This window comes from Lethenteron reissneri, chromosome 36 (genome assembly GCF_015708825.2).
Source record: "Lethenteron reissneri isolate LAM-NWPU_2019-01 chromosome 36, ASM1570882v1, whole genome shotgun sequence".
In the NCBI taxonomy this organism is placed as follows: domain Eukaryota; kingdom Metazoa; phylum Chordata; class Hyperoartia; order Petromyzontiformes; family Petromyzontidae; genus Lethenteron; species Lethenteron reissneri.
The window spans coordinates 9,219,639-9,246,981 of record NC_083814.1 but is presented as its reverse complement, the minus strand read 5'-3'; the positions used below and the strand labels follow the sequence as shown (position 1 = coordinate 9,246,981).

The following is a 27,343-nucleotide window of genomic DNA, read 5'->3' as shown; positions in this document are numbered from 1 at the left end:
CCAAAAGCCTCCGCTGCTGCTAGAATGACCAGAGTGTCGCGCGATGGTTCATGCTCCTTGACGAGATCAGCGAGGTTATTGGTGGTTCACTCGTGGCAAGCACTTTGTGTGCGTAGCCAGTGCGACCTTATCCTGTATTCATTCGGCAACCGGAAGCCAATGCAGCTCGGCAAGCAGTGGACAGACATGGTGTGCTCTTGCAGTACCCGTCAGGGCAATTTTATACTGGTAGGAACCTCCTGGTTCCACCAGCCCACAGGGGATTATTGTGTCCGTCCGTTCCTTCGTGAATTCAAAAATGGGAGGGGTGGGGCTGGGTGGAGAGGGGAGGGTGGGGAGGGGCTGGGTGGGGAGGGGCTGGGTGGGAGGGGTGGGGCTGGGTGGGGTTGGGTGGGGTGGGGCTGATCACCCCGTGGTGCCCTTATAAAACTCAACGTTTAACCTACTCACGCCGGCTTGTGCCCGCCCTCACAATACACTACGCCGCCGATGATCCTGGCCATTGACCGAGTAACCCGACGTTCCTACCAGCTCCCTCCGCAGGAATGTGTTAATTGTCGCGGACAAAGTTTGAGGCCTCCTAAGTCCTGCCAAGTATAGGAACCTGCTGTGTTTGAAGGAGTGTGATGGAGGTAGACACTGGAAAATGCCAGAAGAGAGAAAAAGCAAAGACCACGGTCTGACCGGACGTCAAACATCGAACACCGGACGTGACTGGCGGCCGTCTGAGTTGAAAGACGCAAGGACGCGACGCGAGAGAGAGAAGTAAAAAGAGCGCTGCAAGGAAATATCGGCGATGAAAATGGTTATGCCACATCGGGCCGAAAGGCCAAGAAATTAGAACAGGGGTCGGCAACCAATATAACAATTAGAGGACAACATTTTTTTTAAATAATCCAAGAGCGTGCGGCTAGAAGAAGCTGCCCCCTGGACTAGAAGAAGCGGTGAAGATTTCGTGATAAGGGGCTGTCCATAAATGACGTCACGTGATTTTGGACGATTTCTGACCCCCCCCCCCTTCGTCACACGGCGTCACAAATGTCTGACCCCCCCCAATCCCCCTAGGTGTATGACGTCATTAATGGACGGCCCCTAATAACAAAAACAAAACAAAAAACAACGACGACGAATATTTGTTCGCTCGGCGACCGAACCTCCGTTGACCGATCGCCGCTCGGCCAAACACCACAATTAGAACCTTTCTTCACACCGGTGGGATCCGATGAGCTATGAAGCTTCTTTGTTTATATTATGAGACATCTCCTTTACCAGTGGCAAAATATAGTAGTAGGTTTTTACCCTTTAAACTGGTACAAAACTGACACCTTTATACAAGGCATCATGTTTGCAATAACCACAACACAAGCAGTCAAAATGCAAACAAAAAGAAACAACTCTGATAATGATAATGATATGCACTGTACCTTGAAGTTGATTGGTCCACCCCCGAGACAGCTTTTCTTAGAGCCTAGTCCCCATTGGTGTTGGACCAGATGACGCCAAAAGGTGTACGCTGGTTGTGTTGTGGTTATTGCAAACATGATGCCTTGTATAAAGGTGTCAGTTTTGTACCAGTTTAAAGGGTAAAAACCTACCACTATTCTTTGTTTATGTTCACGGATGCCCAGCAGACACACCGCGCCCAGAACGACAAGCTGCGAAAGAGTCAAGAGAATCGATGTTGTCGCGCGCTCCGTGGGGAACTCTTGCAAATCTTTCCCATGGAGTGAGACGTCAAGTCGCCTTCTATTTAGGCTGGAAGAACAAACACGATTCGAGTTAACGAAGAGGGGAAAACAAACAACCGCATCGTGGATGTTTGTTTAGAAAAAGCTTTGGACATTTCTCTCTGAGCATCTCTCTCGCAATCTGCTTGCATTCGGCTCGTGGCAATGCAATCTCTCTGCACAATTGTTCTGCAATGCTTAGACGATGAATGTAACACGTGCATATTAAACGTATAAAAAATGTAATAATACAGGTAGTCCTCTACTTACGATGGAGATGCGTTACGACGACCTCATCGTAAGTCGAAAATGTCGTAAGTCGAAGATGGCCTAGCCTACCCAGGAGTCTTAAAGAATGGTGATAATTTAGCAAAACAGAGCAATGTACATTACCGTACTGTATAAACTATATACTGTATGTATTTATTAATTTAAATACTGTATTGCACAGTAAAATGTAAAGTAAAAACAAGGTAAATTCTTAGCCTACCTATATGAACTGCAATTTAATAGAAAGTTTTTTTCAGGCAACAATCCTATCTGCTATAAAAACTTTTAACACGATGACATCGGATCGTGTGCAGGTGTACCTCGGTGGAGTGTAGCGATGAGCGCTTCGCTGCGCTACGAACCCGGCGACCCAAGTTCGATTCCCGCTCACGGCCAACGCCAGTGATGATTATCTGAACCGGCCCTGGGCCTCCCCTAGGTCGACTCAGCCTCAAATGAGTACCCGTTGCGAAGTGTAAACATCGCCCCCGGGGAGTCGAAGGAGGCCGGGAGTGGTGCTGGAAACCCACCCCCTCGTGTACCGTGCCGGCCTTCATAGGTGCTGCTCGCTAACAGCACTTGCCCCCACAGCCTGTTACAGGCTACCCGGGGGATCTTTGTCTGTTTAACATCGCTGGACCGTGATAGAAGGTTGGAGCTCTCCATACAGTTGTGGATTGGCTGATGATAGTTTTGTCTCATCTTATATTTACATAGCACCGTATTCCAAGGCGCTTTACAGCAATGATACAATTGTATATGAGTTGATAGTGGTTGAGATAAAGAGTGGGGCTAATGAGAGTGGTGGTGTCGTCATGGCGACAGTTAAGGGAGTGGCAGGGGTGGTGACAGTGACAGGGGTTGGGGTAGTGATAGGGGTTGGGGTAGTGATAGGGGTTGGGGTAGTGATAGGGGTCGGGGTAGTGATAGGGGTCGGGGTAGTGATAGGGGTTGGGGTAGTGATAGGGGTTGGGGTAGTGATAGGGGTTGGGGTAGTGATAGGGGTCGGGGTAGTGATAGGGGTTGGGGTAGTGATAGGGGTAGTGATAGGGGTTGGGGTAGTGATAGGGGTCGGGGTAGTGATAGGGGTCGGGGTAGTGATAGGGGTCGGGGTAGTGATAGGGGTTGGGGTAGTGATAGGGGTTGGAGTAGTGATAGGGGTCGGGGTAGTGATAGGGGTTGGGGTAGTGATAGGGGTTGGGGTAGTGATAGGGGTAGTGATAGGGGTTGTGGTAGGGGTAGTGATAGGGGTTGGGGTAGTGATAGGGGTTGGGGTAGTGATAGGGGTTGGGGTAGTGATAGGGGTTGGAGTAGTGATAGGGGTTGGGGTAGTGATAGGGGTTGGGGTAGTGATAGGGGTTGGGGTAGTGATAGGGGTTGGGGTAGTGATAGGGGTAGTGATAGGGATTGGGGTAGTGATAGGGGTTGGGGTAGTGATAGGGGTTGGGGTAGTGATAGGGGTTGGTCTTAGCTGGGGGACGGGTGAAGGTAGCAGGAGTAGGATGGTGATTATGGTTTTTAATTTTGATTTTTTTCGTATTAAAAATAATGATTCGTATATAAATAGATGCTCCGTATTTTTGCGTGCAAAATGTTCAGCTGTAAAGTCGCAATGAGTATATCGCTGCAAAATTCAGTATCTAACAATATATATAGAGGCATTGCTTCAGCAGGTACGAATACATAGAATGCATTAAACCCATCGCATCCTTTAAATTACCTTTATAAAAATCACTCTGGCCACAGCTCTTTAATGACCAACAATCGCGTGCAAAGAGATGATTTGGTGTTTAGAACACTGCATATATAGTTACCGTGACTAATTATTATTATTTGTACAACTTTTGTTTAACAAAAAACACCGCAGACTAAACGATTAAATAACGCGACGCAGCATCGGGGAGGCCCAGTTCCAGTTCAAATATCACTCGCCACTGGACATGAGCCGTGGCAGGGAATCGAACTCGGCTCACAAAATTGTAGAGGTGATTGTAATATTAATAGCGCAGTGGAAAAACAAGTGCACAGCGGGGCAGACGAGTTACGAAGCCGGCGAAAGAGAGAGAGAGAGAGGGGGGGACTTTTTAAACGGATTTAATTCGAGTTTGGAAACGCGACCGACACACACACAGAGAGAGAGAGAACGAGAGAGAGAGTGCGAAATAGTGCCACGGGGGATGTCGTGGGGCGATGTTACCCGGGGCTATGGGCTCCTCGCCCAACGGGCGCTGGGGAATGCCGCTCCCCCGTGGGTCACGGGCAGACAAACCAGGTTGGGCACCCCCCCCCCTGTGACTCCCACAATAAGGAACCGCACCTGCTTTGTCCTGAATGCTGTCGCCAATGCGATGGTTATTACTTTGGTGGGAGGTGGGAGGGGGTTGGGTGATGTGGGGGGCATTTCCTCTATCCTGCCACTCTCGTTTTGTTGGTGCAGCGCAATGCCCCGGTTTACGTCGGTCGATGCGTTCCTGGGAAAGGTGCGACGACGGATATCGAGGCGACGGTAGAAATCGGAGCGACGTACAGGGGTAGCCGTCAGTGGAAGGCGAAGGCTGAGAGATGGCGACGGATAACGAGCGAAGGCGGGTAGACCACGACGCTGCCGTGAGCCGGTGGGGTAGAGGCCACGAACTGTGTTCATAAAGCGACGACGCATTGGTGAAACGACGTTAAAACTGGGGGTCTGGGCGGGGGCGGGGAGAGGTACATCGGGGTATTAAGGTATCGTATTCGTGAACTCTTTTCGTGGTGTGGAGGAGGAGGAGGAGAGGAGGGCGGGTGGTCACGTAAATGTTGGCGTCGTTTGATAGTTTACTCAGCTCCGTGTTCTCCCTCACCGTCGTCGTCTTCGTAATGGTTGATGTTGATGCACGGAGGCAACTCGCGTGGTCACAGCGAGGCGGCGGAGCGAGATTAGTGCACCTCCGATTGACACGTGCAGCGCCAAGAGAATGTCAACGTGCTTACGCGTACGTGAGCAGTGCCGGAGTGCATCGAGTGCGAGTCACTGCTGTCTTCTTTTCGTACGATTCCACTTTCTTGCGTGGGTATTGAGTCGGGGTCATTTTGCATCCGTGAGTGAAAGGCCACGTGACTTCGGCACAGCCGGTGATATTCAGCGGAGCCGCTGAAAACCACAGGGGCACAAGTTTTGGAAACCTAAAAGTTGCAAATGTTTATTCTAGGACTTAACTTTTTTTATCATCATTATTATTACGAGCGTACATTCAACCACGTTTATTAGGCAAAAAATTACAAATCTTCGTCGCCTTTCTAGAGCTTTAATGGAATTTGCATCGTTCACTTGCCCATTGGGTCATGATTCTGGTCTGACACTGGTGAGACGAGGCCTTAAAGACGTCTGCGTGTCTGGTAGAGGCCAATGAGTTTTAAAAGCAAAGCCATATATTATCAGTTTGCTTGCATGTTCACCACAAGCACAATGTGTGGTTAATGCACGCTTGATTCCTTGCAAAAGTTATCTATTTGGTGTTTGAACATCCTAGCACGTCCTGTTTTATTGCCAAAAAGGGTAAAATCTATTCTTGTTTTTCATACTCGCTCGTGATTGTCTGCGTATACGATAGACACCCCACACACACACACCCATGCCTCTTGCCCTGATTGTATATTGGCCGCTAAATATATATCCATAAAATCCTCCCAATAGTAAATCACCCAGAATGCGCCCTGCGTAGTGGTTGAATAGTTGAATAAATGATTCTTGTCGGCTACTGCAAGGCAACGTGGTCGATATCAGAAGGCAGTTAAGCAAAAACAGAATCTATTGTTGTACTGTATTGGGCTCTCACATCCATGCTCCCTGCCTTGACCAACCCGTGCTGACCAACGTAAAGTATGGTCAAACAACCCCTCCCCCTACGACCCGCACGGCCGTGGAGAGAGAGAGAGCCTCATCCAGCAGTGGATCGACAAAAGGGCTGTGACATGTGCTCGTGCACAATTGGGATTCCAAATCAAGAGACGCAGCGATTCAACATCGAACTGTCAACAAAATGAATGAAACTGGGTATTGGCCAAACATCTCCATGCTGCAAAAATTACTCACAAATCACTAAATGTCAGATGGCATGAAACAGCAGCAGCAGCAACATCGCCCCTTGATACTGCAAAAAAGACTCCTACTGTACTCTTTGGTTTTTTCGGTAAAAGTGACTTTACCGAAAAGTGACTTTACCGAAAAAACCAAAGAGTATGGACCCTTGCAGTCACGAAAACTTCAAATCTATAAGGATCCTACTGAATAAAAAAAAGTCTTGAGACTCAGATTCAGAATTTCTATTTATCCTGGATAAATCCGATGAGCTATGAAGCTCTTTTTTAAATTACAGTCGTCCAGTCGGAGCACGGGGTTAAAAAGGTTACAACAAACAAACAACACAACTCAGCGAGGCTTTACTGAGTAAACAACATTCGTGTAAACTCCGTTCAACGTTGACGACGTCCCCGCCCAGAGGTGTCAGGCAAAATGTCCCGCAGAGAACCCTGCTGGGTAAGACGGCTCACCAATCACCGCCACCACCATCGCCATCGTCGTCATCGTCATCACCATCGTGGCAAACCGCACAACAGGGGGGGGGAGGTGGGGGACCTTGTGGGAAAGCCTTTACACGACGGGTCCCAACACGCCCCGACACACCGGGAGGGAAGGTTTTACACTCCCCTTCATTATCGCCCGACGCGCGCAGAGGTGTCAACTTCTCTGGGGTATTTCAAACCGACGGCGAACCTAGCACCGTACCCACCACCCCCCCCCCTCTCTCAACGTGTCGCCGTGCGCACACAACAACAACCGCCATTCGCCACTAAGTGGCGGTGACGTCACCACGACGCTCGTGCCAGGCCATGTGCACCTTGAGGCCACGTGAAGTGTCGAAAGCCCGCTGGCAGGAGGTCACGGGGCAGACCCAGCAGGTGGCACGGGTCGACTGACCGAGATGACCGAGATGACATAGACACAACAACAACAACAACCGCCATTCGCCACTAAGTGGCGGTGACGTCACCACGATGCTTGTGCCAGGCCAAGTGCACCTTGAGGCCACGTGAAGTGTCGAAAGCCCGCTGGCAGGAGGTCACGGGGCAGACCCAGCAGGTGGCACGGGTCGACTGACCGAGATGACCGAGATGACTGGCTGATGCACCACCTGTGCCCCCTACTGTACCAACTTGCTGTGCTTTAGCCACCCGGCGCTCCGCTCGTTGTTGAGAGCGTCACACGTGTGCACACACACACACGTGTGTTTATTGTTTCTTCAAGCAGTGCGCAATGATCTGTAGCGTCTTTGCGCGCGTGTGTGTGCGTTCTAGTTAGGTCGACTCAGCCTCAAATGGGTACCTGGTGCGGTGTGTAAACACATCGGCACTGGGGAGACAAAGGCGGTCCACCCACCCCCTCGTGTACCGTTCCGGCCTTCATAGGTGCTCGCTAACAGCACTTGCCCCGACAGTCTCTTAAGGCTATACGGGGGATCTTTGTCTTTGTTCTGCAACGTGGGGAGCGGTAGTGTAGCGGTTAGAGCGCTTGCGCTGCGAAACCGGCGACCCGAGTTTGAGCCCCACCCACGGCTAACACCGGTGACGATTCATTATCTGAAATGGTCCCGAGTACCTGGTGGGGTGTGTTAACATCACCACTGGGGAGACAAAGGCGGCCGGGCGTGGTTTTTGGCCACCAACTCCCTCGTGTGCCGGCCTTCATAGGTGCTCGCTAACAGCACTTGACCCGACAATATGTTCAGGCTTTACGGGGGATCTTTTCACGCGAACTAGGGCCGCCGGGTTCGATTCCCGCTCATGGCCAATATCGGTGACGATTGTATGAACGATTTCTGGGCTTCTGCGAGGTGGACTCGGCCTTGAATGAGTACCTGGAGAGGTGTGTATTGGGGAGACAAAGGTGGCATGGCGCGGTCATTCATCCCCGCTCGTGTGCCCTTCCCACCTTAAATTGTGCTCGCTAACAGCACTTGCCCCAACAGTCTGTTAATGGATATGATCGCAGCGGCTTTTGGCCAGCTATTGAACAAAGATGCTTCTGTGGCCGTCTGGAACGTTCTTCCTTCCGATATTAGGAATCCACTGGAGCTATGCACTTTTAAATCATGTAGATTGCAAAATCATTTCTTTCTAACTGTTTTTTGTGTTTAGTTTGTTGTCCTTCCCCCGCACCTCCGATTAGCGCGGTTGGCTACGTACGGTGCGAAAGAAGTTCAACGTACACACTTACACGTGGGATTTTTTTTTGTATTCGTCTGTTGTAGCTCTGCTATTTTATAGTATATACAACTGTTAGTTAAGTACCAAACATTTGGAAAAAAAATGTGCAGTTTGCATGCACCATTGGTAAGGAAGCCGAAAAGTTGAAGTAATAATTCTTTCCCCATGCAAATCTCACTGCATCTCCAAGAATATTTTTTCCCAGAAATATTCTGCATATGGGATAGTTTGGCCAATTCCATTTACGACAACGTGAGTAAGTGAAGAAAACCTGTGCACATAAGAGGGTGAAACTCATCTGTTCGTCTTGGTGTGTGTCTCGCTCTGTGTGTCTTTGTGTGTGTCTCTCTCTGCATGTGTCTGTCTATGTGTCTCCGTGTCTGTTTTGTCTGTCTCTCAAATTTAGCAATCTTTGGAAGAACGTAATCAACCACGTGGGGTGTTGACTGTTATTTTGGCCGACTCTCTGTGTTGTATTGCATTATATTTCTAAGTTTACTAGGTTTGTTTTTTCTCATTCATTCTTACCTGATGATGGTTGCTTGTGTTGCAATCGAAACGTCGTATTATTTTATAATTTTATTTTATTTTCTAAGAGACTTTACAGAAAGAATGAAACAGTCACATATACATCGAAAACGCAGTGGTGTAAATATCCAACACAACAGTGATTCAACGAATTGTCACAAATTCGGGTATAGCAATTCGATTCGAGAATCCCTTTTGTTGTTTCAGTTCACTCGCCCTATTTATTCACGCAAGGGACACACAATTTTCCAATGTCCTGCAAAGAGTATTCATCACATGTCCAGTTGACGGAAAGTATTCAATCTCAATGCTACAATAGGCCGAACTATGTTACAAGTTAAGTTCCACTGAACTATTTCGCTTTTTTTCAGAAGCGACCTGGTGACGAATCGTAGCCCAACGGAGTTGCCTTATCACGTGGAAATTCATAGCAGCCAAATAGGCCAAACGCGTGTTTCTAAATGTGGAGGGAAAAACTCACCAGAGGACCCGGAGAAAAATCGACACGAGCACGGGGAGAACTTGCACACTCCAAATATAGAGCAGCAGGCGTCAGGGTCGGGGTCGAACACTCACGACCTCATCCGTACCAAGCGAACGAAAACAACTTTCGCTACTAAGTGCTGTATGTACGTGGAACTTCTTTTGCACCATACGCAACTAACCGTGCTACGGTAGCCAAACGTGCCGCTTGGCCACCTAACACACAATAACAATCGTGATCATTACAGACATGAAATTTATATCACTTTGTAACAAAAAAAATATTTTTTTGTTCTTGGGTAGTCAGTGTTATTTTCCAATTGCTTATGCCTCAAAAGTAGAGAAGATGGCTATTATTATTCCCCACAAACTTTGCTTTTGTGACTAGGACACAAAAGCAAAGTTAATAATCCACTCCATTAATAACACTGTGTAACACATTTATTTATTTTTGGTTCCTGGATAGTAAGTATTATTTCCTAATTGCTTATGTCGCAAATGTACGGAAAATGCCTATTATTTCACCCAAACTTTACTTTTTTGACCAGGACATTGATATTTAGAAATGTACCTATCGTCAATGAGAAAACGCGGTGTGCATTTGTGTCATTCCTTCATGTAAAGTCCTGGTCACAAAAGCAAAGCTTGTGGGGAATTTTCTGTACTTAGAATTTTCTGTAATTACAAAATAACACTTACCACCCAGGAACAAAACTCGTGTTACATAGTGAATTATGAACTACATAACATGAACGCTGGTGATCCTGCGAAGTAGCTAAACGAATCCACTGCCTGTTGACTTCTTTATCGCCCTAGTCTCCCGTGCCATGTAGCCGCAGTCAAGATGCGCTTGCTTGTTTACGTCGACTGCATTTCCAACAGCTGCTGTTGCTGCTGCCTGACCAAAGGACATCAATTGTGGCGCATATTGCCCCCACTGGTGAGAAAAACGTGGCCTTTTTCAGCTTTATTGAAATTCCAACCACCCCGAAAAATAAAAGCCGCTCGGTATATCCCCACACCCACCCCACGAATAAGTGGCGTCGTCGCAAGGAAGGGAAAATATACACCGGTCAACTTAATGACATTCCTGAAATTCACTCTTGCTCACAGTATGAATAATGTCTCCTACGCGGCCGCCAGTGCCTCGGATGAATTGATCATATCAATAAATAACGATGTCCTTGGTGAAATGCTGGGTAGTTCGTGGCGGTGTGTAGGTAATGGCAGAAGCAAAATGTGCATTTTTTGTTGTTGTAAGAAATGTAATTATAGCGTATGAAAGTAGAACATGTTGAAAAAATAATTCATTTGTTACAATTCCATTCATTGGGGAAAGTCTCCCTGAGTCCTTGGACTTTTTCCAGGAGGGTTCTGCATGGGAATGTTTTGGCTACTTATTATTTCATTTGACATCTTCTTGGTTCTTTCGGTAAAGTCACGTAGAAGGGAAATAATAAAAAACAAAAAATAAAACATAATAAAATACAATTCTCACGACGTTTCGGCCACAACGCAAGCAGCCGTCATCAGGTGAAGAACAGGGCTGTCGGAAAGACAGCGTCATTTAGACGCTGTCTTTTATTTTTATTATTTTATTATTTCCCTTCTACGTGACTTTACCGAAAGAACCAAGAAGATGAATCCATGCAGTCACGAAAGTTTAAATCGAATATCACTTGACATGTTTCGTCTTATTTTACAAGGCAATGTTCACTTGCCTACGTACTTGTGACAACGTCGGTCACAAGAGTTGTGTGTCTATAAATGTTCTCACTTTAAGTAACAATTGTTTTAACAAGCGAATTCGTGGTTTTGTAGTGGCACGTTTTTAAATTACCACGAATTACAAAATGTTACCAATCACGAAACTGTTTTATTCTTCTTCTTCTTGGTTCTTTCGGTAAAGTCACGTAGAAGGGACATAATACAATAATAAAAATAAAACATAATAAAAGAATATTATATTACTATATAATTTGATTATTTTATTATATTATTTTATTATTATGTTTTATTGTATTACTTTATTATTTCCCTTCTACGTGACTTTACCGAAAGAACCAAGAAGATGAATCCCTGCAGTCACGAAAGCTTTAAATCGAAATGTTTTATTATTATTTAGTTTGTGGTTCTTTACTCAGGTAAGCTTCAACCGAGTCTCAAGACTCTGTAGTTTAAGTTATCACGAACAAAAACCAGTAACTGCTTTTGCAGAAAAATTCCACGGTTAAATGTTTGCATATATGCACTAACCATCACATACCACCAAGTGACTGATTATAATCATCCAGCAGCGGTCTGACAAAGGGCTTTAAATCACGATTATTATTATTCAAACTGAGGCACGTAAGATCACAGAGGGCCGCCCGTCTAGCCTTTGTGCAGTGCATGTCATATAATTGCACTTTGGCGATGTTTGAGAGGCACTGGTGGCATATTTCCCATGATGGTGCCTCCACCTGAAAGCTGGGTCGCCGAAAATCCAAACTCCGCACAAAAAATAAAATAAGTAATACTCTTTGGTTCTTTCGGTAAAGTCACATAGGTGTAAAATAAAATAAATCACGACGTTTCGGGTGCAATACAATGCATGCTTTCCCACCTGATGATGGAAGCTTATGTTGGGCCCGAAACGTCGTGATTTATTTATTTTATACCTACGTGACTTTACCGAAAGAACCAAAGAGTATGGATTCCTGCAGTCACGAAAGCTTCAAATCAAGATCAAAATAAGTAATATTTACAGAACAGCTTTTTTAACACACGCTTTAATGAAATGTACCATATTAGCAATGGAAGAACTCCACGACTCCAGGATGTGGCCCCGAGGCTTGCCATAACGTACGGGACCGTGGTCATTTACAGCCAACGTGAGTTGAGCGTGGACAATTAGAGCCAAACCGAAACATAACATATAAAAAAGAATGTTTTAAAATATGTTTCTTTTATTTTTTATGATAGAATATAGTATTGTCATCAGTATGACATAAGTATACCAAGTTTGCAGCCGATACAACATTGGGAAGTGGGTCAAAATTGATTTAGAAGATTTGAGGATACAACAACAGAGTGAGTTAATAAAAATCGTGTAATAATACAATCCGAGATAAATGATGGCATTCCACGCTCATTAGTGCCTTGTATGCGCCCGCTGGTTGTATTATTAGCTGATCCTAACTCGCCACACAGTGACAACTTCCCTTCAAACAACAATCTTCATTTATTTAGGCAATTGAGCGAAATTAGCATTCTATTCTTAAGTTTTTTTCGGTAAAGTCACGTAGTAAAAAAATTAAAATGAATAAAGTAAAATAAAAATAAAATAAAAATCACGACGTTTCGGAGGCAACACAAGCTTCCGTCTTCAGGTGGCACCGTCACAAGCACGACTGCTGCATTAAGCATTCTAGAAGAGGACACATTTTACGTCTCCACCTGCATTCTGTCTTCGTAGGTAACAAAAATTGCGCTTTCATTGCCTCGTATCTACGAGTTTTGCCTTCATAGAACCCGTGGTTCCCACACACATCCATTATCCCAGATAATCGAGGCTTGGCTGGTTTTTTGAAGATCAGCGCCACTAACGCGTCTCATCAGCGGCGCTTGCCGGCAATAATCACCGCTACCGTCATCATCAGCAGCCCGCAATCTGCCAATGCATTCAGCTAACCCCCCGTAGTCCCCTCGCCGCCCGTGCGTGTCCCCAACCCCCACACAACCCACACCTTGGTATTTGCCAAAAGCCAACGTAATTAAAGCCGAAACCTAATTCATTTCAAGGGAGCCGGCTTGTCACTCCCGTATTTGGATAATTGGCTTATCACACCGAGAATCTGTCTGCCGAGTGAGTCTGTGGCCATAGCAACTGTGTGAACACGCCACCATATCTCCTGCCACAGCTCTCCTAACCCCCCCCCCCCCACCTTAAGCAACTGTGACTTATCAGCAAAATCTCTTTTTGGAGAAGAGGGCTGACCACCAGTGGCCCCCCCACCATCCCCCGCTTCCTCAACCCTGCTCAGATTACGGGGAGCTCCTTGCTGTGTGCGTCTGCCCTGCAGAGAAAGAGCGAAAAAAAAAATGTTAAAAGAAAATAAAAAGTGGAGGAGGAGGGTGAACACAAAAAAAATCCTCTCATGTTATTAAAATCTCAGTAGGCTCGCAGCATTCCCGTCGCTGGGAAAGAAAACTGAAAGCAATAAAGGATTATTGGAATCCGCGGGGCCCTTTCTCTCCACTCTCTCTCTCTCTTTTTCCACGTGGTCACTCCGCGAGGTTGAAAGGGAGCCAGGGATTTACACGCGGTACAGCGTGCAGCCAGCCCATGAATGTAAATGCAAGATTTAGGGGGGAGGGGGTGGTGGTGGTGGCTGGTGGGTCTTATTTCTTTCTTTCTAGGTGACCGGTGAAGTAAAAAAATAATATCGGCACTTTAATCGGAATGAGCAGTGAAGCGAGAGAGTGTATTGTGCAAAACCCAAAGTCGCGTGATGTGACTTAACACTTTTTGCACGTGTTTTTTTTTGTAAATGGGTATGTATTTAATATATGATTATTGTCAAACGTATAGTCTGATAACCTGCTAAGATTATATATATACTCATTTCGATGCTTGTTATACAAAGGCAAAACTATTGAAGTTTTTACTCGAATTAAAAGCCACTTGAAATCTATAAGGTGATCCATTAACAGATATCAGACCGAGTTTTGATTCCCGTCTTACTTTCTTCTCAATAGCGAGGGCTATGGCCCCATGTCTTACAGAGGAGAGTGTACGTGTAGAGATGGAACAAGCGAAACTAGTTTTTGGTCGGAGAGGCTTTAAAATAAAATGTCGCTTGTCTATATAATTTCTCCTGAAACGCATTATTAGTGGGGTACCAATAAAAAAAAATATTTGTAAATGTTGTGGTTTCACGCTTCAACACACCGGTGGGCTAAAGCAGTGAACTACTTGTCTTTTGTCAACGTGACACTTTTTTTACTTATTGGAGGGTTACGACACATTTATAAATAACGCGATCTAAACCCAAAAACGTCGATTATGGGCACCAATAAGTTGATCAGGTTGTATTATGATGATCCAGTCAAGTGGTGCTTTATTTGTGTCACTGATAGTGGGACCTCAGCTCCGTTCCTGTGGCTTCAGGGTCACGCTCTTACCAAACATGTCCAGGAAAATGTTTTATAATCTATGACATCAAAAAATAAACAACCATTCTAAAACCTCCAGATACAAACTGGTATAGGCCAAAGTGTAAAAACTAAATGTTTAGAAGAGGTATAGGACCCAGATTATTTAGGCCCATGTTTTACCCGTTTGTTTTTGTTACTTCTCGTTGCCGATGTTTGTACAAGACGTCGGTGTTTTAGAACTTCCGGAACAAAATTTAAATTAATATCACTCGGACACTCGTGCAATATATGTACATCACTTAAGTATGTCCACCGGTACATCAGCCGTTGGAATTATATTTTGTTTACTATGAACGCAAATAAATGCAGATAATGTACAAATTGTTCTTTCTGCTTTGAGTCATATATAATTGCATTTTACCGTTTTAATGCGATATTTAAATAATCTCTACGGAACACGTGGTTATCGGTGTAACGCAGACATCAGTCCAAGACACATTCACATTAATTTTTCTTAAAATTTGTGCCATATTTGAGCTTCCAGGACATCCCTCGTATTCCATCACTCGCTGAGTCACTCACGACGTTTGTATACATTACGTACAAAGACAAAGATCCCCGTATAACCTGAACAGACTCTGGGGGCAAGTGCTGTTAGCGAACACCTATGCAGGCCGGCACGGCACACGAGGAGGTGGGTGGCCAGCACCAAGCTCGACCGTATTTGTCTCTCCAGTGGCGATGTTTACACACCGCACCATGTACTCATTTAAGGCGGAGTCGACCTAGGGGAGGCCCAGGACCGGTTCAAATAATCGTCACTGGTGTTGACCGTGAGCAGGAGTCGAACTCGGGTATCCAGGTTCGTAGCGCAGCACACACACAATCACAAACCATTGAAAATCATATTTGTTTAACTATTTACAGAAATTACCGTCTGTAATTTGTTAACCCTCATTTACGTAGCAGCAGCAGCCATGGTTAATCCACTGCTGGATGGAAAGCCTCCCCAATCCGTGAGACTGCAAGTTAATGAAACACTGCCCAAAACCATTTTCATGCCCATACAAAAGAAAAAGAGCGCATCGCTTACGGAACGGTAAATATATCGGCGTAGTTTGAGACGCAGCTCTTTCAAATTCCCCATACATTTTCACTTAAAAACACGCGCAGTGCCAAATTGGCGGAAACCAGGTGCCAAGATCATCGCGTGAGTTTTCACTTACTCCGGGAGTTTAAAAAAATAAATCAACAAAATCAACAACATTTCCAGCCGGCGTCTGCATCTTTCTTCCTCTCTCTCACTCACACTCTCGGTTTTTTGTGTGTGTGTGTGTTCTTCATCCGTTGCCGCCACAAAGCCAAGAACATTTTTTCAGGTGGGGGGGGTTGGGGTTTGGGGAAAATCGTGATTTACAGCGGCACTCTGCAGTCCCCAGTGACTACGCAGACGCATTCCTCTTTCCCTCCCTCCCAGTCCGAGGACTGTGCCACGCACCAAATCTTTATTGCGTCCTCATTCCTCACTGCCCCTCTACGCAGCTGCTTAACAAACACAAAAAAACCGAACGCCGCTGCTGAGTTAAGATCTGTGTTTGTTACCACCCCCGTAACAACAGTCACGACGACATCACATGCGTTTCGTTGCAAATTGGTTGACGAAGCATGGCGGTGATTTTTTGTTGTTGTTAATGTATATGAGCGTATTGGCGGTACACCGGTGCCTGTTATAACGAAAAAAAGCTAAAAAATTTGGGGCAATTATTAATTATTTTCACGCGATTCGCAACCCTCGGTCAGAAATTACTGCAGGGTGGTGCGTCAAAAACAGTTCTCGTGATTTTCTATTATTATTTTATTATTTCCCTTCTACGTGACTTTACCGAAAGAACCAAGAAAATGAATTCTAGACTTGAAGCTTTCGTGACTGCAAGGATTCATATTCTTAGGTTTTTTCGGTAAAGTCACGTAGGTAAAACATTAAAATTAATAAAAGTTAAATAAAATAAAAATAAAAATCACGACGTTTCGGAGGCAACACAAGCTTCCGTCTTCAGGGGGAACCATCACAGCCACGACAGCTGTATCAAGTACTGTATCAGGTGGAACCGTCACAGCCACGACAGCTGTATCAAGTCACAGCCACGACAGCTGTATCAATTACTTGATACAGTACTTGATACAGCTGTCGTGGCTGTGACGGTTCCACCTGAAGACGGAAGCTTGTGTTGCCTCCGAAACGTCGTGATTTTTATTTTTATTTTATTTTACTTTCATTAATTTTAATGTTTTACCTACGTGACTTTACCGAAAAAAAACTAAGAAAATGAATCCCTGCAGTCACAAAAGCTTTAAATCGAAATTTAGTTCTCGCGATGTCGAAGCAGTCGGAAGATGAATGTCAGTTCCACATTTCATTCCAGGCTGTTTTACGAGGACCGGTGTGTTATGCTGCACCGGTGTAGTGCCAATACGTTCATATAATTTATTATTTGCTCATGTAATTGTTTACTCTCGCATTCTAATTTCCTCCAAGTGTATAGTTCGAAGAACCTCGTTAAAAACACTTTAGGTTGATAATTGGATTTTTACCCTTCTATCTGGCAACAAAACTAACACCTTTTTTACCAGGAGTCATGTTTACATAGACCACAATACCTGCAGTCATAATGCAAACAAAAAACATAACTCTGATAATATATGCACTGTCCTTGAAGTTGATTGGTCCACACCCGAGACAGCTTTCCTTAGAGCATAGTGTCAGTTTTGTTGCCAGATAGAAGGGTAAAAAACCAATTATCATATTTTTTACTGGCAAATGAGGTTCCAATTGTGTAAACACTTGAGGTTGTTTTGAGCTTCCAATCCTTCTAAAATGTAAATTCCGTCTTGAGCTTCATATTGATAAATGTGTTGAAACACGTGTTGCTTACATTCAACTGACGATAAGTAATAATAATGTTTACTCGTGCGCTGTGTAACTTCGATCAGCACGGCTTGCTACTACGTTGCGAGAGAAGTTCAATATACATACATCATCTATTGAACTTCAAGTTGTCGGTAAACTTGGAGCATTTGTTAAACACACCGGACGTGCTCAACGCTTCTCCCATGGGTCCATACGACCAACCGGTGGGTCATTTGTCGCTTTAGATTTGAAAGCCTCTGCGTCTTCCTGGTGTCAATGCACAGCTGTACATCTTGTGCGATGGTCCTCTCTCTCTCGATGTGTGGGCAAGACGGTGCATCAATTTCAACAAATAAATAACAAACAGACTTTGCCGTTTTTCTTTGTTTTATTGTCAACGCTCAAAATCAGGGAATGAAAATAAATGAAGACTCTTTCTCGTCCGATAGGGATTTCAAATGCATTTGGTGGGTCACACATTAAACATGCAATAACACGGGCAATAATTAGGGTTTTCCTTTACCGGTGACAGAGCGTGCTCAAATTATAAACACGGTGTTGCCAGGTCATGAACCTTACCCCTCTAGTACCCGATTAGTGCAACAAAAATTACTTGATTTTTTGGCGATGTATATCTCGTTTAAGCAAAAACTACTTTTATTTTACCAGGTAAGGCCCACCGAGCTAAAAAGCAATTTTTCAGAAGCGACCTTACCCAAAAATGAATGCTCAACGAAGTGGCTTATCATGTTGAAATTTAGAACAGCCAAATATTCTAAACGCATGTTTCTAAATGTGGGAGGGAAAACCGGAGGACCTGGAAAAAAATACACGCGACCACGTAGAGAGAGACACGCAAACTCCAAATATACAGCAGCAGGCGTCAGGGTCGGGATGGAACCCACGACCTCCTGCATACCAGGCGAGGTAGTTAACATCTCACCACGGTAAAAGAACGAGAACACGCAAACTCCAAATATACAGCAGGCGGCAGGGTCGGGATGGAACCCACGACCTCCTTCATACCAGGCGAGATAGTTAACATCTCACCACGGTAAAAGAGCGAGAACACGCAAACTCCAAATATACAGCAGCAGGCGTCAGGGTCGGGATGGAACCCAGGACCTCCTGCATACCAGGCGAGGTAGTTAACATCTCGCCACTATGACTCATCGCAAATGCCACAAAGGCGTTTGCGGACCCTTTAGTCGCGGTAGGCCACTGCGTGACCACGTGCCGTGTGGAATGATGTCGCGGGGCCCTATTTTGTCCCGCAGGTCGTCGGGTACTCCGACCTCTTCCAAGACGCCCGGCCCAGCGTGGAAGAGTAGGCCAACTACTCTCCAAAGAAAGTTTTCTCGGAGGCCCTACTGCCAGCAGTGGATTGGCAGGGCTGCTCTTTGACTTTTGAAAACCCTCACTTAATACTGTTGTGGAGAATCCTGGGGTAACGTTTTTTTAATATATATAAATATTTGGTTTAATCATTGCCCAGAATGCAACGCTGTAGTGCTCGGTAAGGGTTATTCGCTTACTGTCATAGCTAAATAACGTATTGTGTCATTTACTTAAACGAATTTGAGCAGGATTGTTTTTTCGTGTCAGTTTGAGTAACTCATACAATAGGGAAACAATTTTGCAACTGCTAGCATCTTTAAGGAATATTTTTCTGCCTCCTTGTACACACACATCGCCATCATCAGCAGCCAATCTGTTGCTCTTTGAAGGCCTACCCAATCCACTGCGACCTCGCCAAACTGCGATATTTCAATCATCCACCTGCACATGACATTGTGTGTGCAACGACCGGTGGATGTCCTCTCGAGGAAGCGTTCCATCCCTTGACTGCTACTTCATTATTATCTTTTACAATCGTTCATCATCACTTCTCGTGACACATCCTGCCCAGTCGCAACTTTCATCAACATTGTGGCGAATCTGTGCAGCGATCTACCCGGCCCCTGCACATTTAACTAATCTCACAAATATGCACACACACATACACACGCGCGTATACATGAAACATATTTCGCTTTCATCTCAAATGGTTTCACATGGCTGTATGTAAAAAGGTTAACGAATTAATGAATGGTCGTTTTTGTCTTCGTTAAGTAGCAGCCACATCAGTTCAACATGTGGCCCCTTCTCTGAAGTTGCAGACAGCATCCTAAAACAATCACGGACAGGTTATGGGCAATCCAATTGATGGCCGTTTGTTTTTATTATCATTATAAGCCTGGCAAGTGGCCCTCGCAGCTCTGGGATAATGGACACACGCTCTGTTTATAGCGGGCGTGGAAAAACAAACACACAAACACTTTTATCATGCGGCGAGGTAGGGGGGGGGTGGAGTGGGGAAATAAACATCCACTGAACTGCAACTTAACTTCGCTCGCTTTTCAAATAGAAAGTCAGCCGTGGAAATCCAGTGCCAACCCCACTTCAAATCAAATGAAAGGGCAACAAAAAGACCACCGGTTAAAAAATAACAGCTTTTAGAAAATGTTGGTCGGGGAGGGGGGGGCACAAATCTCCTCTCTCTCTATTATTGTACCTAATACAAATACAGATTTTTTTTTAAGTTAATAAAAGTTGGGAGGGTGTGCCCCAATGAGAATATCCGCTGTGCCGCTATTGGAATGCGTAAAGCGGGAGGGGGCCAATGAGAGAGGGAGGGGGGCATTGATTTTAGTTTCTTAGTGGGGGGGGGGGGGGGGTTAAGAGTGCTGCAATCGATTTTGCCGAGTGAAAGGAGATCAAAGGGTCAACGATGTTCCCCGCCCGGGGCGACACGAGCCCCGCATGGGTTCAGCACCGTGACTCATCCCGTCGTCTCCTCCGGTGAGACTGTCCCCCCACCACCACCACCACCCGCTGTGGCCTCCTCGCGTCTCTCTTTCTCTGTGTGGCCACCGCGGCGCCGCGATGGCCGCGTACGTACGCAACCCTCACCCCCACCCCTCACCCCGAACTGTGGTCTGCGTCCGCCGGTCAGTTCTTTGTCTCCAGCTCCACTCCACTCACTCACTCAGACACTCAGTCACTCAGACACTCACGCACTCACTCAGTCACACACTCATACATACACTCACTCATACACTCACTCAGTCACACACTCACTCACTCAGGCATACACTCAGTCAGTCACTCACACACTCACTCATACACTCACTCATACACTCACTCATACACTCACACACTTACTCACACACTCACTCACACACTCACTCACACACTCACTCGCTCACTCACTCACTCACACACTCACTCACTCACACACTCACTCACTCACTCACACACACTCACTCACACACTCACATACTCACTCACACACTCACTCACACACTCACACACTAATTCACTCACTCACACACTCACACACTCACTCACACACTCACTCACACACTCACACACTCACTCACTCTCACTCACTCACGCACTCACTCACTCACACACTCACTCACTCACACACTCACTCACTCACACACTCACACACTCACTCACTCACACACTCACTCACACACTCACACACTCACTCACACACTCACTCACTCACACCCATTGAAGACACCAGCGGCGGGACAGGCGACGACGACGATGATAATGACGCACTAGGGGGCTTCCCCCCCCCCCCCCCCGCCTCTTTTTCTGCTGTCAACAAGCCGATTGTTGTTTACAAGCGTGTTTACATGTCAGCTCGAAGCTTCTACGATCTCACGCGTCTGATATTTTTCACTCCCATCGTGTTGTTATTTTGCAATGTTTGTTGTTGTAACGTTCTGCCCCGCCCCAACTGCATATCCGTAATAAAGAGCTTCACGGCTCGTCGGATTTCTCCACTATAAATAAATATTCTGATTGATTCAGATATATTTTATTTTTACCATGCAATTGGACGTGTAGAAGTGGTGCTGGGTTGCTGTGGTCACCGCGTTGCGCTACGAACCGGGCAACCCCCGAGTTGTATTCCTGGCCAAGGCTAACGTGAGTGACGAGTGATATCCAAATCAGTTCCTAGCCCATCCAAATTGAAGACAATTGACACTGACCAGCGTGATGAAGTATGGTTAAAAACCTTCATGGCCGGCACGACGTGGGGAGGCCCTTTTTCAAGTGGTGTATTTTATTTGTATTTTTATATTAAAGCGCACAGCGATATCTGAATCAGTTCTGCCCTTTCCCCTCCTTTCACCAACCAACATTGACCAGCGTGGTGAAGTATGGCCAAAACAAGCACGCGGTCACCAATGCATCCCTGGCGATCTCTGTCCCTACAGTGCAACAATTTCATCACACGACTCATTAGTTGTAAAGCCGAGCAGAACTAGAAGACAGCCAGAGTCCGGATATTGCTCGGCATTAATATCGCTCGCGGACAGCATTTCCAAACTATTTACTATTTTTTATTTTACGAGGTAAGGCCCACTGAGCTGTTTTTCAGAAGCGACCTAGTCACAAACGATAGCTTAACGAAGTGGCTTATCATGTGGACATGTACAGCAGCCAAAACTCCAAAACGCATGTTTCTAAGTGTGGAGGGGAAAACCGGAGGACCCGGAGAAAAATCCACTCGACCACGGGGAGAGAGACATGCAGACTCCAAGGGTCGGGGTCGAACCCACGCCCTCCTGTATATCAGGCGAGGTAGTTAACATCTCACCACAGATGTGTGTTTACCAAGGTTGCTGGGATCGTAGTTGCAATGCTCCATACCCACGACATTACCACACTCCCCAATGGTACGTGAAATTCGTGCGCGTGTGTATGTATAAACAGACACTTACAGAGATATTTAGTTATAATGGTATAAATATTCAACAAACATCTATAAAACTTCATGTATACTATTAAACACAGATATAAATCAGACGTCAATATTTTCAAAACACTATTTATTTAGGGGGGGGTTTTTCCACTTAATTTAAATGTGGACAATGTTGAAGTGGATGTGTGTGGCCCAGTGGTGACAGAGTAATGCACTGACACTACCCATACACTGGGTTCGAATTTGGGCTTTTAAAGGTGGAGTGAATTCATGGTCTCAGCCAATTGAGCCGTCTTCACCTATGAAAGGTGAAAATATTTCCTCAATGGAGTGGTTGAATCAAGAACTCCAAACGGCGTAGGCTGTGAAAGTGCAAAGGGTCAAGGCTTATATCACCGATGACTGCCCAATACTAATACGCGCTTTCTGGTGGGGGTACTCCTCTCAGATACCACACAGCGACTTTAAATAATGAATTAAAAAATCTGAAAACTTTACTTATCCTGGAAAAATCCGATGAGCTGTGAAGCTCTTCATCACAGATGTCCAGTCGGGACGAACAGCGATATTTTTAAATCATTTATATTAAGTTCACTTGCTTGCTTGCTTGCGCGCTTACGACCGTGCAAATCTTTCGGTTGTTTTTAACCCACTTCCTGTGATCCAATCGAGCTGACATTTTGCACACAGACTCGTTGTGCGTGACAATTAATTTTCGTGAACATTTTTTCCCAAAATTTTACACTTTTTAGAAAAAAATAAATTATATTTAATTACCAATTGCTTAATGGTGGCAGGCAATCATCTGACCCATAGGTGGCAGCCATCTCAAGCCAGAGGACGAGAGGACTCTAGCCGCCACGCATATAAACGATTTATAGTGAAAAACTTTGTTTTTACGGGTTAATTTTTTTGCAGATTCTTTTGTGCTGCGGCGATGGCAGTGGCGCACAGACGAATGCTTTGAGCTCTATGGCAGGTGTCTCAGATGTAGTTCTCTGATATTTTTTCCACGGACCGTTCTAAAATGCTGATAATGCATTGCTCTGTTCAACCTGTAAATGGACACATTTTTGGCCCAGTGCCATCCAAAGCACCAGCCAAATAAAACGAGCAGATTACTACATTTTCAACAAACGCATTTACTATATACGTAACCTATTTGGTAAATTCGTCTAAAAGCTAAATGTTAATAGCGGGGCAGGGGTGGGGACTTATTCTACTGGAGAGCTTTAAAGTCTTAACACGGAAAGCGCGACCCGAGGGCACTCGCCACGCTTATCTTTTATCGCCGCAGACAAAGAACGTCATCGTCACCCACTCCCACTTGTCTGCTGGATGTGATCGTCATGACGGAAACGAGACCCCTCTCACTTCTGCTGCTCGTACAAGGCACCACAAACACCACCACGTGCATGCGCGCACACACACACAAAACAAAGATCCCCCGTGTAGCCTGAACAGACTGTTGGGGCAAGCGCTGTTATCGGGCACCTATGAAGGCCGGAACGGTACACAAAGAAGTGGGTAGCCAGCACCACGCCCGACCGCCTTTGTCTCCCCAGTGGCGATGTTGACACAACGCACCAGGCACACATTTGAGGTTGAGTCGACCTAGGGGAGGCCCGGGACCGGTTCAGATAATCGTCACCGGTGTTGGCCGTGAGCAAGAATCGAACCCGGGTTGCCAGGTTCATCATAGCGCACGCGCGAACCGCTACACCACACACACACACAAACACGCGCGCACACACACACCCACAAACACACACACACACCCACAAACACGCACACACACACAAACACGCGCGCACACACAAACACCCGCGCACACACACCCACAAACACACAAACACACACACAAACACGCGCGCACACACAAACACGCGCGCACACACACCCACAAACACACACACACACAACACACACACACAAACACACACACACACAAACACACACACACACACACAAACACACACACACCCACAAACACACACACGCGCACACCCACAAACACACACACAAACACACACACCCACACACACACACCCACAAACACACACACGCGCACACCCACAAACACACACACAAACACACACAAACACACACACACAAACACACAAACACGCGCGCACGCACACACACCCACAAACACGCGCGCACACACACACGCGCGCGCAAGCACGCAAATACGAGTTCTGAGTTTTGCGCGGATGAGCCTTCGACAATGGGACCGAGGGCTCCGTAGACCTTGCGCTCCCTTTCTTCGCAGCAAGTGAAACCCATGCGGCGATGCAAAACAAGCACGGATGGGAGAGAGGGGTGGGGGGGTATTAAACTCAGCGGGGGTTTGGGAGGAACACAGGTCATCTCCGACTGGGGCAGTCTCCCTGTCTCTCTGGCAGACGAGTCCAAATGAATCGTTGCCTGTCGTCTTATTGTCTATTAACCCTCCCTAATTGGGATTACAGTGCCTCTCAAAGTGTGTGAGGGGAGGGGGGTGGTGGAGTTGTGAGCCCCCCCTCTGTGTCAATATTGGGGTTGTTTTTTGTGTTGTTGTTGTCCACGTGTGAAAGGACTTTGGGAGGTTGGCTCGGCATGTCTGATCGTCGTGGTCATCATTCACTCGAGCAGAACTACTAAATCATTTATTTTTTTGCGTGCAAATCTCTTCTTTGCTTAAACTGGTTGGTTGTTTTGTTAAAACTCACGACAAAGGTAACGATGTGATTAATTAACTTTGTTCGACTTTTTTTTCTCTGAAGGAAAATGCCACCGAGTACCAAGGCCCCGAATTTTTTCACGAGATTTGTTCTCCTTTGCGATGTTTTTGCTTCGAGTAACTTTTTGTTGTTGTTTCACTTGTTGCCCGTGTATACGAAAACAAGAGTTTACAGGCGATAATGCCGCACACATTACGTGGGTGGGTGACGACTCAAAAGCACACGCAAAAACACACACCGGTCTGCCAGAAACCCATGAATCAGCCACGTAATGATGGAATCGTCCCAGGGACGTGATGAAATGCCATGATTCGGGGCTGCGAATCAATTCCTTGACAGCCCGACCACCGATCGGACACCCGTGCGTCGAAACCCGCCCGGCGTTTGCTTGTCTTGAAGAAATGCTGCTGAAAGTATGGACTCCCAGAAGGCCTTGCGGCTAGCTAATGGGTTTTGTAAGAAAACACTGAAAAAGCACGTATGCGGAGAAATGAATATGTGAAAGGGACATTTGCCTGCTTGTTTATTTTTGTTATTCTCATTCTCCGCCGCGACGCCGATGATTGTTTTGAATTCCGAATTAGATTGGATTTAATCTTGATCTTTAATTGACCAAAACTTAAACCCATCACAGACATTGGGTTGCTTTATATAACGTTGCGGTGGCTGTAATGGTCACTAAACTGGACTCACACCGCAGCGGTTTCCACGTTTAGTTCGATCTTCCGGGGTGGCAGTTGCAACAATGGTTTTTTTGGTGCTTCTGTCCAGCCAGCAGTACGAATGTGCGCACAGCACAGTGAGTCAATCGCCTAGTTGCGTGCGATGGGGTAAAGTGTGGTTACTCCCACTTCCACCAAAACGTCCGGCTATGGTGGAAGGCTAAAAAATTAACCCGTAAAAACAATGTTTTTCACTATAAATCCTTTACATGCGTGGTGGCTAGAGTTCTCTCGTCCTCTGGCTTGAGATGGCTGCCACCTATGGGTCAGATGATTGCCTGCCACCATTAAGCAATTGGTAATTAAATATAATTTATTTTTTCCTAAAAAGTGTAACATTTTGGGAATTTTTTTTCACGAAAATAAATTGTCACGCACAACGAGTCTGTGTGCAAAATGTCAGTTCGATTGGATCACGGGAAGTGGGTTAAAAAACGACCGAAAGATTTGCACGGTCGTTAGCGCGCAAGCAAGCAAGCAAGTGGACTTAATATAAAGGATTTAAAAAGAATCAACTGCCCCTCGATTGGCTCTCCCCAGTAGAGGTCCTTCCACCAACAGCAGTTGATAAATTAGACAATGATAATTTGTGCAGAAACACAATGCAATGACGTTCCTTTACAGAATACGTGATATAAATATACACTTCTAGATTTGAAGCTTTCGTGACTGCAAGGATTCATATTCTTAGTTTTTTTCGGTAAAGTCACGTAGGTAAAAAATTAAAATTAAAATTATTATTTGTCTTAAGCCTCACTTTACCTTATTAATAAAAAGTGTGCCGTTCCTGGCCCTTCCCCCCTCAACCATTATATATAAGGAGTGGTAGCTTTTGTAATCTCTCATTTACTTGATACAGCTGTCGGGCTGTGACGGTTCCACCTGAAGACGGAAGCTTGTGTTGCCTCCGAAACGTCGTGATTTTTATTTTTATTTTACTTTTATTAATTTTAATTTTTACCTACGTGACTTTACCGAAAAAACCTAAGAATATAAATATACACCACACACAATGTACCCATTATCACGAGAATAATGATTCCTGTCAAAGGGACGTTAGACGTGCAGACTTACCTTTAACAGGAGACTTTACTATTTGATGAGATTTATTTTTTTACAAAGCAAAACTGCAAATACAAACTGGAAGCACCAGAATTGTGTTTTTTTTAAGAAGAATGTTCAACATTTCATGGCCAGACAAGAAATAATGACGAGAAAGGCAGGGTTACATTTTTGGACATGTTACAAGAAAACAAGTGACTTAAATATCATGTTTTGAGTAGGGGGAAATGATGGTTAAAACATCAAGGTGGGGGGAATAGGTGAGTTTAAGGTTCGCCAGCCCATGTGAATGATTGGATGCGACTAAGAGAATGATCTAATGCAAGGTTCTTGAGTAAACATGGACGGAGCTGAATGTAAAGGAAGGCTATGAACGCCAATATTTTTGAGAAAGGACGTGGCCCACAGAGAGATGTAAATATATCTATGGATTATTACAAAGAAATCGTCGCTGTTACTTCAGCCAATAACCTTACTTCTACCCCCCCTCTCCCCCCGTGTTTTCGCATCTAAGCGCCGCGCGCTCGGCGCTGTAGATTGCCAAAATAAAAATGCGTCTTTGTTCAACGACGGCCGGATTTTTTTTTTATTTTGAAATCAGTGGAGGGACGCAAATGCGAGCGCGTGAAAAAAAAAATTGCCAGTGAGTCCCGTGTGTGTGTCTGTGTGTGGTCAATTTAAATGGATTTAATTTTCAAAAACCCCAAGGCAGATGCTAATAAAGAATGGTTTAACTCCCCAACCCGCTGAAAACAACTGTAAATAATCTATTT

At 45.5% G+C, this 27,343-nt stretch overlaps 1 protein-coding gene across 1 annotated transcript in view; it reads left to right on the top strand.

Moving 5' to 3' along the window:
- Nucleotides 1–11,734: 11,734 nt before the first annotated feature.
- The window catches only part of HES1 (hes family bHLH transcription factor 1), a 59,933-nt gene continuing 44,324 nt past the window's right edge, over nucleotides 11,735–27,343 (top strand). Inside the window, exon 1 of the mRNA XM_061566131.1 lies at nucleotides 11,735–11,738. The gene's annotated coding sequence lies outside the window, so the exon portion shown is untranslated. The remainder of the gene's footprint in view (nucleotides 11,739–27,343) is intronic.